Source organism: Perognathus longimembris, chromosome 2, assembly GCF_023159225.1.
Source record: "Perognathus longimembris pacificus isolate PPM17 chromosome 2, ASM2315922v1, whole genome shotgun sequence".
Lineage (NCBI taxonomy): Eukaryota > Metazoa > Chordata > Mammalia > Rodentia > Heteromyidae > Perognathus > Perognathus longimembris.
In genome coordinates, this window is record NC_063162.1 from 91,018,006 (window position 1) to 91,032,410 (window position 14,405).

Here is a 14,405-nt window from a genome sequence, read left to right on the forward strand (position 1 = left end):
AAGATAAGATTAGGAAAGAGGAGAGGTATGTGCCCCAGCTAGACAATAATTGATGTTATTAAGCCAGCTTTTGTGTCTGATGACACCAATCTCACTGTATAGGTCAGCAGGATCTGACTCATTTCCTCCACAGTGGTTGATGGCTAAAAAATGACACAAATGTGTGAGGGTTAGGGGAGTCCCATAGAAGCAAGTATGAGGAACTAGTACCCGCTAAGACTTCCCATCCATGGATGAGAAAGAACAGTGATTAAGGACTATTTAAACTAAAGAATAGACTTTAGTCTTCAGAGTGATGAGATTAGATCTTATGGGAGGAGAGCAAGAGATGCTGGAGATGGAGATGATGGTCAACAATCATAGATGAAAGCAGGCTGAGGTTTACAAAAAACAAAACAAAACAGTAATCCAAGAGAACTCCAGAGAGGTCTAACAAGTGCACAGCCTGAAGTAGAGGTGGTCAAACAATTAGAACTGATCCATAATGAGCTCTATTCCTGGTATTATCAGGGACTGAATTTTTAATTTAATACTTTAACATTCTGATAATAAAGAAAGACATACCTGTATCTTAGCACTCAGGAAGAAGATCAAGAAGTCAAAGCCAACTTACAAAGTCAGACTCAAAGAATCAAGGCTAAGGTTGTAACTCAATGTCAGGGTACTTGTCTAGCACGGGTAAGACTCTAAATTCAGTCTCCAGTACTGCAACATACATAACATACATACATAGATACATACATACATACACACACATACCTACCTACTAACCTACCTGCATACACAGATAGTTATGAAAGTCATGCCAGAGTTTTCATATCAGCATCCCTTCCTGGTATTTAGCAAGTTGCCTGGCTAGAATTGTGTTAAGTATTAACAGCCAGGCTCTGGTGATTCATAATGCTAACTGCTCAAGAGGATAAGATATGAGGATCCCACTTGGAAGCCATCCTGGGCAAACAAATCCCAGAGATGCTTGTGTTCAATTAACCAGCAAAGAAGCCAGAAGTGAAGGTGTGGCTCAAGTGGTAGAGTGCCAACTTTGATTGAGCTCAGGACCTGAGCTCAATCCATAGTACCCGCACACATGTAAAAATACTTAACATTAGTACTGCAATTATTTTGTGCACCAATTACTTCTCAGAAATGCCTACTACATGTGCATTTCTGAGCCAGTGGTCTAGAAATAAAATGGAGTCCTATAGCTTATTTACACATAGCCTCACCCAAAGCAATAATGTGTGGTATGTTTTCTGAGAGGAATACATATTGCATTGTAGCATTTACTATGGTGGAGAGACTAATTCAGATGAAGTCAAAGAATGGAAAGGGGCTGTGAATATGGCCTAGTGGTAGAGTGCTTGCCTCATATGCATGAAACCCTGGGTTCGATTCCTCAGCACCACATATATAGAAAAAAGCTGGAAGTGGAGCTGTGGCTCAAGTGGCAGAGTGCTGGCCTTGAGCAAAAAGAAGCCAGGGACAGTGCTCAGGCCCTGAGTTCAAGCCTGAGGACTGGCAAAAAACAAAACAAACAACAAAGAAGGAAAAGGGCCTTCTTGCAGAAGAGTATCTTTTTGTCTTACTTGAAGGAATGGAAGATCGGGCATTTTTCAATAGGAGCAAAGAGGATTTCAGGAAGAAGAAAGAATCTAAAAACACAAATTGTAAGGCTGGGGATAATGAAGAGCCTGAGTTTAAAAAGAACATACCTAGCATAAAGAAAAGTTAGGTTTTAGTCAAAAGCTGAGGGATCCATGAAAAAGAGAGCTAGAAAGTTGTGTTTGGATTGGGGAAAGAGTAATATGGGGTGGGGGAGGGGTTTGTTGCGACTCTGGGTAAAGTAACAGGCTTGGGTAGCATACATTTGGGATGCAGAGGCTTACCAAATGGAAGACAAGAGTGCAGGAAAGGAAAAAGAAAATATTTGGTCACCATTGGACCATCCACTTTACTATTGTGTGTTTGAGCCCAGATCAAGCCAAGACACATCTCTTCCCATTTTCGGGGCTGATTTTAATGGAAAAGAAAAGATTTAGAGAGATATGCTCTATAAACAAATTTGGGAAACACATTTTTAGCTTGAGGTTTTGCTTTTTTGTTGGTTTTTTTTTTTTAATTTTCTATTGCTGACTGCAAAGGGCAAACAACTACAGCATGTTTCATCTCACCCAGTTTTCCACGTTTCTCCCTGCGTTTTTTCTTTCTTGAATTCTGAGCAATTGAAAATAATGCTGCAATAGAAAGATGAAAATATAGTCTCTAGTCATGGAAAGGAAAATGGAAGGACATTTCAAGAAAGATGTTTTGGTTAACATGTTAACCTCGGACACTTCATCCAGATTCCCAGCCTTCTTGCTCATATTTTACAAAGCACATTATCAAAAATTCAGAATGTTCTGGAACACTTAGGGTCAAAAGGTCTCCACTGTATCTGCAGCATCTCTGAGTGATAATCACAGGGTTGATGTAAGAGGAACTAAAACTGGCAAGGATCTTACCTTTGCAGTCTGCATTCACGTGTTTCCTCAGGTACTGAGGCAAACCCACCGGTGAGTCAGCTAAAGAGAATCTGGCAGGGCGGGTTGAAGGCTACGGGAGACTTTGTATGCAGGAGGATTTTTCAGGTCTTGCCAACACTGAAGGAGCCACCCTTACTCCTTGGCAAACACGAAACCACTTTAATTTCCATTTATGGAAGTGGGATCATAAACACTGCTTGTTCTTAGGTGTAACTGTCTAATGTTTGTTCCTATTGCTTTTCCAACTGGTTCTCTTTCCTCTTTGAGTGAAACTGGCTATTGCCCTGTCCTCCTGGTTTCGGGTGAGGAGATTGGATTGTGGGTATTGTAGTTCTCTTGCTTTTCAGAGTTTCTGGTTGAGCAGCCTTGGCCACCCTGGTAGGACTTCTACTCCCAGGTGGCTCTCTAAGCAGGAACATAGGTGCTCTCCGTGGTCCCTGTGGAGGAGGAGGCAGGCCCCTTCGGAGACCTTACCTGCCTGGGTTCAGTGAATGACTTTCACTCAAACAATGTGCCTGAGCAGAAGAAGCTGAGATTCGCTTCCACTTATGTAAGTGTTACGTTTTCTAAAAATAGTAGCCAATTCACTGCTGATATATGCTACGGACCGGGAAGTTGTAGAACTTTCAGGAAAATTGAACAAACTGACTGCTTCTTCCTTGCTAAGCCCTGCTTGGAAAATGGGAGGGGCTGATATTCTGGGGGCTTTGGGGCCTCTGGTTAGAATAATGACTTGAGATATAGCTTAAAATAAAGTATTTTTTTAAAGGAGGGAAAAGTCAACATGAAAAGTCAAATCTAAGAAAAGAGCCACTAAGATTTGTTTGAAATAGGTAGATGTTTGTAATCCTCTGAAACTATGAAGTTATTCAAAAGGAATCCAAGTGTGTTGAAAAGACACTGTGAGCTTTGAAATCAGAGCCAGTTGGGTTGGGTCCACGGCTTATGAGATTTGGGACCAGTAATGTGATGTTTCACCTTGCAAAGCCTCACTTTTCTCATCTGCGAAGGGGTTATAACTTACATTATTGATTTAACCCAATTAAAGTAACAGAGTTCATTGCAATAAATAGATACTTAGGCAATAACTGATGGAGGTGACTTTCAGTCAAGCTTCCACAACATATCAAAGAGAAAGATCATATGATCCCACTTACATGAAGTATCACAATTAACCAAAGTTTTACAGAAGCAGGATGGAGAATGGTTGTTGCTAGGTCTGGGAGGAAGGGGAAGTGAGTGTTGTTTCATGGATGTAGGGTTTTAGTTTTGTAAGATGAAGATCTCCTGGAGACTGTTTGCACAACAATCTAAGTATACTAAATGCTGTTGAACTTTATACTTATAAATGGTTAAGATGCTAATATTAATATATAACATAAATTATATTGTTATATAATTGTATTATATTAGCATATAATATCGATTATATTATATACTGTATTAATATAATATATAACTATATATTATATTGTACATTATATATTAATATAATAATTGATATATGTTTCTTTTAATATAATAAAAAATAAACAGACCCAAGAGCATAAAGCAAAATTTCTGGTGCCTGCCTAATTCCTTAAGAAACATCACAATCTGTATTCATGATATATTTACATCAATTTCAGATGTGAATCACCTGCTGGTGCTGGTGTCTGTATTGTACATTGAAATAGCACTGGGTGGAAAGGATACATTTACACACATTCCTAAAGTTGTCTAGACTTTCAGGAAGATTCTTCCATGCCTCTTTAACATAATTATGTGATTATTTTGAGCTCACAATAGTGATTTTAATATGATTTCAATGTAGTAAGCAGAACCTAGAAATTGAAGTCATAATTATTAGCTACCATTTAATTGAAAGCTTAAGCTACAACTCATTCAAAGATAAAGGAAACTTATTATTTGTTCTAATTTTCTCACCTCATGGTAATTAATTTATAAACAAAATATTTTAATCTGCATATTCTAATGGTAATGAAGACTTGCAGAGTTTGTTAAGGACTAGGTTATATTATAATATATTAGCTAATTTGGAGGACAAGGGGTGAGGAGAATGCAATCATAAAATTCAATGTACACCCTCCAATTTAAGAAAATTGAAGGAAGGGGGAGAGTTGGGAAGAATGGAGAACAAAGAAAGGGGTGACACTGAAAAATATTCTTTATATTTATAAACTGCTTTGTTAAATGGCAATACCTTTGTACAGCTACTTAAAGATGATAATAAATACATTTGAAAATTACATCGATCTTAATCTGAAGACAAGTGGTCACTGAACATTGAGAAAATCCTTTATTGAGAGACTGCACATAGACCCAGCTATGAGGACCATATTCCCCATGGTTTTGGTGGTAACAGAAGGCAGTGGGAATAGTGTTTGTGGTGAGTGTGCACAGTTTTATAGGTGATTTACCATGGAAGTTTGATCCTTTCTGGAGCTGTGTCAGCAAGTCCCGCGGTCAGCAACAGAGTGAAAGCAAAGATGGGGGAGTTTCAGAAGCAATGCAGCTTTGTTTCTGTCATGGCTTCCCATCTATGGTCCATTTTCTCTACAAACAGCCACATATTTGTTTGACAAGGATTGCCAGCAGTTCTGTAGTGCTCTACCTCAGGCTCAGCCTGGAGAGTGGATGTGTTATTCAGACACAGACTTTGGGCAGGGGAACCTTTATAGTTCAGGAACTATGCATTCATAGTTTGAGGGAGAAAGCATCCACTCATCAGCCACTTAGGTTGTTCATGTGGTCATATTCATTCATTCAGGACCTTTTTTTTTTTCATTAGTATACAGTGGGATTTCACTGTGGTATTTCCCTACATGTGCACATATGAATATATTTTCCTCCATGTTCTCACCCCTCTGATCCTTCTTTCCCAACTTGTATGTATGTGTGTGTGTGTGTGTGTGTGTGTGTATATATATGTATGTATGTATATCCTTCTTTCCTAGCTTGTTATATATATTATATATATGATATATCATGGTATATATGATTTAGCATGGATATATATGATATATCATGATATATATGTTTATATAAACACATATGTACATATATACATATACATATATACATATATAACAGATATATATGATATACATGATATATATGATATCTATCTATCTATATATCAACCTGTGATCCTCTACAGTTCTCATCAACCCCTTGACTCAAGGACTGATGTACTGAAAGCCTTGCATGCTGTAGTCTAGGCATCTATGGAATAGCATACAGGAATAAAGATTATGGGCGCAGAAAGAGTGCTTTGGAAACTGATTGTGGTAATCTAAGCCTGAATAAGGAAAGAAGGATGGGATCATTTAGTAAAGAAGAACATTAAGTAAAAATAATGACAATGGCTGCCAAGATTCTCCTGAATGTTGAAGCTTGGTAGCTGAAAGAATGGCTTTCATTGGGGTTAGAGGGAAAGCTTGCTGTTGTGGGAGAAAAAGTACTCTATACCTGAGGCCACTTGAAACTGTTTTGAAGAATGGACCTTCAAGTGTTGTACACCGCCTGGGGTTGGAATCTTGGAGTGCCACCTTGGAGACAGCAAGTTCCTACTCATAAGAATGCAACCTAGCTCTGATCTTTACCCTGCCCTAGTCCAGGTTTTAGAGGATAGAAGAAAAAGAATGAGAATCTTCAGTGTCCTGCAGATGGGAAGCCAAAGCAAAGACATGATGATTTTTCTTTCTAATGTTTTCTTCTGGGTGTTTTCTGTTATTAACTGCAACCACTTCCTTTCCTAAGAGAAACGAGGCTTCTTTATAGGGAAATTCTATGAATAAACAAAATAATCTTCATCTCTAGCCAGAACAGGCAACTGTTTTTAACTTCTGGGAACAATTGAAGAGCCTTGTGTATTTTCCTGCTTCTAGTGGAGGGAAAAGCTTAATGTAGACATTGCTCTGGCACATAAAATGACATCGGAGACATTTAAAGATCAAGATTCATTATACTTATAAAGTAATATGTTGAATTGAAACCACTTTGTACAACTACAAAGATAATAAAAATATTTTAAAATATGGATAGATACCACAAAGATTTGTGTATTTAGGACTCAGATTAACAAATAAAACATGAAAGATATCTTTATTAATTAAGACATCTTTATTAATCCTTTTTCTTTGTTTTTAACATTGGAGATTACCACTATCCTGTGTGTAAATGTCAATGGAGAATATCTTTGATTTGAAAATAGTTTATCCTTCCACTGCATGTGAATACATCCATAAATATACATTACATTGATTTGAATACTTAAAATTTTTCTATTAGCAATAAAGTACAGGCTACTGATCTGTCTTTTGCTCTCTCTTATCATTAGACTTATGAGATTGATTCTTGTTGATTTTTCTGGAGCAACCTATTAATTTTCATAGCTATGTGGTATTTTTGCTATGGTTAATAGCACTATTAGTGTTCAATTATATTCTGTTGTGTAAGAATATAAGAATTACTCTAGAGTATATTTCTAGAAATGAATTTTCTGAGCCACAGGCAAGTTTATCTTCAAATTTACGACCTATTGAGAAATTGCTTTCCAGAATACTTATGCCATAGGTATTCCCAGCCAAGGTAAGAGTTCCTGTTTCTGCCCATTATCAACATATTTCGTGACCTCGAACATTCTAACAACATCTGTCCAGATGTAATTTAAATCTAGGCAGTTGGGACATTTGGGTGACTCAGCTATGTGGGGAGTACTCCAATCTCCAAAATAAAGAGAAATTTTGAATTTAAATCAGTTTTCTGTCTCTTAACCAGTAGCACTAGATATTGATTGCTGTTTCCACTTTAAGCAACACATTTTTAGTATGTTATATTAATAAAAATAATGATTGCTCTAAGTAGTTTAAGTGCTTTGCTTCAATTTCAAAGAGCACATAATGATATTTTACCTCTGCGATAGATGAAGAAACTGACTCAGAGAAATTACGTCAATGGTAAGTAGAGACCATGGTTTTGTACCTAGGGAATTGCTTGTAGTTACTGGGACAGGTAGGAAACAATAAATGGGAAGAAAGACATTAAAAAATTATAGTTCTTAACTTCTGATAACTTACTAAAATACAGCTAGTATTTAAATAACATCATAAAGCACATTTAAATAACAAGAGGAGTCAAAATGAGGGCTATCTTCATGCTGAAGAGAGTTTAATTTTGCATAGGAAAACAGATGACTTACAGATAAGCAAAAGTTGACTGTCTTTGGACTAGAGAGAAGTTTAACAAGGCAAAATATTGAATGGAGTATCTTTTTGAATATATGGAGAAGTGAAAAGTGAAAAATATAATTTATAAAGTTAATTTATCCAGCCAATTTCAACAAATAATTTTCTGAGCATCTACTTTAAGAGAACTAGGTTACTTTGGAATCTTGTAATGAGAAAGAATGACATAATTGCTCCACAGAGATGGGTATGCATGGAATTATGGTATCTGAAGAAATATGAGCAAAAATACAAAGAAAAACCTTGAAAAGATGGATGGCTTATAGTTGGGAAAGATTTTCAGGTCTTAACACAAGGACTATTTAGTTGTGGGGAGTTGATGAGATGAGTGGCATCATTCATATATATATATTCAGAAAACATTTATTATACTTACAATTTGCTTAGCTCTGCAGATATAAGAAGTGATACATATGTAAAATTTATAATACAATGGACAACCTAAAAAAGAGGTTTGAATGATGCTTTCTGGGAATAAAAGATATATCTTGAAGCAGTTGAATTTACTCTTTCACAAAATATACATCTTTTACTTGTTCCTGCTGGTTTCAAAAGTTGTTGCATATTTCTTATAGAAAATTTAAGAACCAAAACTATATTTGTGAAAGATATATAAGCTTTGTGTTACATTCTGTTAGCTTTTTTATGACTACAGTACATAGTGATATGCATACTTCTTGTTTACAGTCATGCCACACTGATTGAGCCAGATCTTTTATTAAGTACCAGTAGCTCATAGCTGTAATCTTAGCTATTCAGGAGGCTGAGATCTGAGATTGTGGCTCAAAGCCAGCCAGGACAGGAAAGTCCATGAGATTCTTATCTCTAAGAAAGTACCCAAAAATCCAGAAGTAGAGGTGTGGCTCAAATGGTAGAGCTGTGGTCTTGGGCAAAAAAGATCAGGGACATCATGTAGGCCCCAAGTTCAAGCCCTGTGTGCAGAACAAAATAAAAAGAAAAGGAAAGAAATATGTATTTTTCCAAATATGTTATATGAATTTTTTAGTTCATTGCACCATATATTGCACAATTCTATATCATTATATATTTTGGAATGTAGCAGAATTTACCAATATAATACTATAGAAATTAGTGGATTAGGGATAATGATCAAGGGCCAGAAAGAGAGTAAAATTGATTGTGGGTGGCGTTTTAATATTCAAATTACCTATCTAATTGGGTAGAGGGTGGTGTTTTGTTCCTTTAGATGGGAAGACAAGAAACATGTTTGGGAAGAAGGACAGGTGACTTGAGTTGATGCTGATGGAATACTCCATTGATTGCCTACATGGAGAAGAAATTATTTAAGCAATTGGACAGGTCTGGGCATCAGAAGTCCCAGTGACTAGAGAGTGATGTGGAATCAGTAATCTCTAGGCTTGGGTGTGGATGTGTCTTCAGAGGTACTAAGAACATGAGTAAGGGGCTCAGGTTGGTGACTTCTGCTAGGACATTGACCTTCAGTGAGAAGAACTCATACTGGAGACTGATCAGGAAATGCCAGAGAAACTGGAGAAAATTCAATGGAGAGGAGAGTGAATGAAGATAAGGGAAGACAACTTTCCAAGAAGAGAAATTAAGTGTCTTGTCACAGAGAGCCCAACTGAGAAGAATGAAATGTCTTATGGAGGGCACACATTGTGGCTCATATCTATAATCCAGCTACTCAAGAAGAAGAGATTGAAAGGACCAAGGTTTGAAGCCAGCAAGTATGAAAAGTTTATGAGATCCCATCTCAAGAAAAAAACTAGGCATGGTGGCTTATGCCTCTAGTCCCAGCTACCTAGGAGACAGATAGAGGAAGGAGTATTGAAGTTGAAGCTGACCCAACATGTATCTAAATATACCTAGGTTAATAAAAATATCAAAATATGTTTTTTTGACAGGGATAGGTGGGGATCACTCCCAATTCCCTTCCTGTGTTAGACAAACACTCTACCACTGAGCTTCAGCTTTAGCCCTAAAGTAATTTTTGCACAAAAACTCTAAATAATATAAGGGTATATACATACGTGTATCTCCTGTCTCAAAATGCAAATGACACAGAAATGGAGGGATAAAGGGTTAACAAACGCAGCAATGGTATTTACTAGGCATAATCCATACCAAGGTGCACTAAGCCAAAAGATTGACATCATGAGAGGAAAGAGTCTTAGTATACTTGGTTGTTAAAAATTAACTTTATGTAGTTATATAAAAGGGGTTTGATTCAATATGTCAGTTTAGGAGTACAATGCATCTTGATCAATGTCATACCTTTCACTATACTCTCCTATTTGTCCCAGTTTCACCTATTCTTCAAGTTACCTGGTTTTAGGTAGAAGGAATGAAGTATTCAGTAACATCAATTAACAACTGTATCTGACTCATTAGTATGGTTCTATAAAAAACTTGATGGTAGTAGATTGTTCAAGCAACAAATTTGTCTCTTTTATAAATGAAGATAAAGGAAATTTATCATATGAAATAATGCTTTTGGTGGGCACTTGCTGGGCTAGGTTTGCCTCCCCTGGCTCGGGGATGCTAGGCTTACTCTCTTATCTGTGCTCCCTTTCTCACCCTCTCCCCTGGCTGCCTGACCTGCAGGCAGGCCAGGGTGGAGTGGGGGAGTTAGGGTAGGCCTCAGGTGCACATAGCTGAACCAGATCCCCTTTTCTCCCTCCTTACCCACGAAGGAAGCCAGGTGCACACGGATCTCGAAGATGCTTCGGAGAGCAATCTGGTTTATTCGGGAGGGGCTTACAGTAATATAATGATGATGATGAGGATTGAGCATGAGCTGGCGATAGGCTGGCGAGCTTGTCTGTCCAAGAGCAGCTCCCAAGGACCTCCCTCATGGGCTAACGTCACTTCCCATAGTATCGCCCTCTGGGTAAAGCCCGTGAAAAGGGAGCACACGTGCTCGCTGGTGCAAGGTGAGGGATGGTCTCAAAGTTATCCCTTCTGGTTCCAGACCCAGAAGGAGATAGGTGTGGCTCACTGCCACACTGCCCCAGCGCTGGGGGAAGGGCGACGTCTAGGGAGCGCTCTCATTGCCCTTCCCCCCTTAAGGCCAAGATGAATCCCCAACAGGCACTAGTGACTTATACCTGTTATCCTAGCTATTCAGGAGGTTGAAATCTGAGGTTCAAAGTTTGAAACTAGTGTGGACAGGAACATCCCTGAGAATCATATCTCCAGTTAACTACCAAAAAATCCAGAAGTGGAAGTGGAGCTGTGGTTCAAGTGGTAGAGTGCCATTCTTCAGCAAAAAAGCTAAGGGACATTGCCCAGGCTTTGGATTCAGGCCCCACACTAAACACCTTCACATAAGAGAGTAATTGTTTCATTGCTTAAAGGCAATATAGGAGTCAACAAAAAAAGAAAACACTCAATGAATTAGCAGTGAGATAGGAATATCACTTTCTTTCCTTCATAGTGAACCAGAGTGGGCATATGTACTGCCCAGGTGAAGGAGTTTGACTCTATATTTTGCTTCCATGGAGGCAGAAGCTCAGCAACAGTACCTCAGATGGTCCCTAGTACAAAATTTCAAGGGGATGAAATATAGTCCCTTGAGCACTGTAAGTGGCAGACAGGGGATAAGGACGCTGGCTCGAGGTCTTTGCTTTATTGCTTCCATCTCCTGCTACTTCTCATTGTTAGCTGATTTCCCATACTCCCTTGAGAAAATGTAACTCACAAATAAATCATACCATTATTTTCTTTCTTTCTTTCCTCCTCCTCCTCCTCCTCCTCCTCCTCCTCCTCCTCCTCCTCCTCCTCCTCCTCCTCCTCCTCCTCCTCCTCCTCCTCCTCCTCCTCCTCCTCCTCCTCCTCCTCCTCCTCCTCCTCCTCCTCCTCCTCCTCCTCCTCCTCCTCCTCCTCCTCCTCCTCCTCCTCCTTCTTCTTCTTCTTCTTCTTCTTCTTCTTCTTCTTCTTCTTCTTTTTTGCCAGTCCTGGGGCTTGAACTCAGGGCCTAGGCACTGTCCTTGAGCTTCTTTTGCTCATGGCTAGCACTTGAGCTAGCTCACAGTGTGACTTCCAGCTTTTTCTGTTTATGTGGTACTGAGGAATGGAACTCAGGGCTTCATGAATGATAGGCAAGCACTCTACCACTAAACCGTATTCCCAGCCCCCATTATTTTCTTAATTTCAACTCCTCTGCACCTTCTTTATTTTAGGCAAAAGTTCACATTCTTCAGTTTGTTTTCTTACTATGTTTAGCTAGTGTCCTCTACTTCAGCTCTGCCCATTGCTCCAGCCCTATGGAGCTACTTGCAACTTTCTCTGTGAGCCATAGTTATTTTCATGAATACATTTTGTCACATTTAAACTCTTTGAGGAGTTGGTATTCGAACACAGGTGGCTTAGCTTCCAGAATTTCTTTTATGAACACTACATGGTAACATAGAGTAAACAGGCGGAAGGGCTTTCCTGTGTCTTACAGTGTATGATCCTGGCAGCTTCTTGCATTCTTCTCTGTGGTTATAACTGCAGCCAGTACCATCCTTCCTCAGTGTCTAGTGGGCACTCATCCAGGTTTTCCTTATATATTGGATTCAACAGCTCAGATGATAGACTACCATATCTTCTTTAGTTTTATTTTTTAAAGAAAAATATAATAATAGAAATCCATTCTTCATGGGCTGGGGTTGTCATTTGTTGGTAATGTGTTGCTTCCCATGTATGAGGCTCTGGATTCAATCCCTAGCAGAGAGAGAGAGAGAGAGAGAGAGAGAGAGAGAGAGAGAGAGAGGCCTGAAGCTGGTGGCTCATGCCAGTAATCCTAGCTACTCAGGAGGCTGAGATCTGAGGATTGTGGTTTAAAGCCAGCTGGGTCAGGAAAGTCCATGAGACTCTTATCTCCAATTAACCACCAGAATACCGGAAGTGGTGCTGTGGCTCAAGTGGCACAGCTGTAGCCTAGAGCTGAAGAGGTTAGGGACAGTGCCCAGGCCCTGAGTTCAAGCCCCATGGCTGACAAAAGAAAAAAAAAGAAGAAGAAGAAAGAAAAATTTATACTATCACATAATAATACTTAATCATCTTCACAGAATTTTTTAACAAGTGTGTGTGTGGGGGTGGGGGGTGTTGACTTTTTTGGTGGTTGTTGTTGTTCGTGTAGAATAGTATGTTGCCTGGGTGCTCAACAGATCAGAATGGAAGCTGGCTAGAAAATGGTACTTGATGCTCATACTGAACATCCACCCAACCTAGAAACAGAGGATAGGCATGAAAGTAGTGCCAGGTCCTTACAGACTTCCAGTGTTGGATAATACCCATGGTTCTAGGCTGCAATGGTAAGGAGTGTTTTAGGAGTCTAACCATGCATGAATGGAAATACTTTTTCCTGGATCAAGCAGAAAGGAAATTAGGTACTGGTGGTGGAGTGTATTGTTTCAGTTCCTCTCTCCTATAATTGCATCACTTGATTTCTCAAGTCTTGGATTGAGTCTGGCTGTTTCCTAAACTAGAAGTTCCCAGTGATTAACTTATGTATTTTACCTATTCCAGTTTGGTGACAATTTCCATTCTCTTCCAGGATTTGTCATGGTGAGCATTAAGTGGGTTATGAAGGATAATACCAACAGTCTTTCAGTAGCCTTTCATTTCCTTCCATATGTTTTCTTCATATTTATGATTTTTGTTAAACTCATCTTGGAGTATAATTTAGCAGTGTTTGCTAATGGGAGATATGCTTTTATATGTGTCAATTTCTTGTGACTGCTTAACTGAATATACTGTATATGTGCATGTATGTATGTATAGTAAACAAGTTTTTTTTTCTTATTTTCTACTTTCTTTTTTTTTTTTCTTTTTTTTTTTTTTTTGGCCAGTCCTGGGCCTTGGACTCAGGGCCTGAGCACTGTCCCTGGATTCTTCCCGCTCAAGGCTAGCACTCTGCCACTTGAGCCACAGCGCCGCTTCTGGCCGTTTTCTGTATATGTGGTGCTGGGGAATCGAACCTAGGGCCTCGTGTATCCGAGGCAGACACTCTTGCCACTAGGCTATATCCCCAGCCCTCTACTTTCTTTTAAACAATCATAAAGTTAACTTATTTGGTCTTTAAAACCCAATTAGCACGGCTCTTTTTTTCTTTATAAAAGTATATGCAACTCTTGATTTATCTAAGAGATCATTTTTTTCTTTTTCTTTTTTTTCATTTCTTTATTGTTAAAGTGAAGAACAGAGGGGTTATAGTTTCATACGTAAGTCAGTGAGTACATTTCTTATCCAACTTGTTACCTTTTCCCTCACTTTCCCCCCGGCCTCCCCCGTCCCCATTTTTCTCGCTCCCCCATGAGTTGTACAGCTGGTTTACACCATATAGTTTTGTAAGTTTTGCTGTTGCATTGGCTTATCTTATTTTTTAATGTCTTTCTTAAAAAATAGAATTAGACTTGCTTTCAAAACAAAAAAAAAATGGTAGAGATTGCAAGTACAATGTTGTATCAGTACCAGAGCTTGAACTCAGGACCTCAAAACCCAGCTTAGCTTTCTTGCTCACAGATGGAGTTGTACCACTTGAGCCATACATTCATCTGGCATTTTGCTGATTCATTGAAAATAGAATCTCATAGACTTTTCTTCCTGAACCAGCTTTTAACCATGATCCTCTAGATCTCAGTCTCCTAAATAGGTAAGGTTACAG

General features: G+C 38.8%; 1 protein-coding gene across 2 annotated transcripts in view; it reads left to right on the forward strand.

Moving 5' to 3' along the window:
- The first annotated feature begins 3,007 nt into the window (after positions 1-3,007).
- Positions 3,008-14,405, forward strand: part of Macc1 (MET transcriptional regulator MACC1) — a 62,997-nt gene continuing 51,599 nt past the window's right edge. For both annotated transcript variants that reach the window (XM_048339722.1, XM_048339723.1), the window contains exon 1: positions 3,008-3,072. The gene's annotated coding sequence lies outside the window, so the exon portion shown is untranslated. The remainder of the gene's footprint in view (positions 3,073-14,405) is intronic.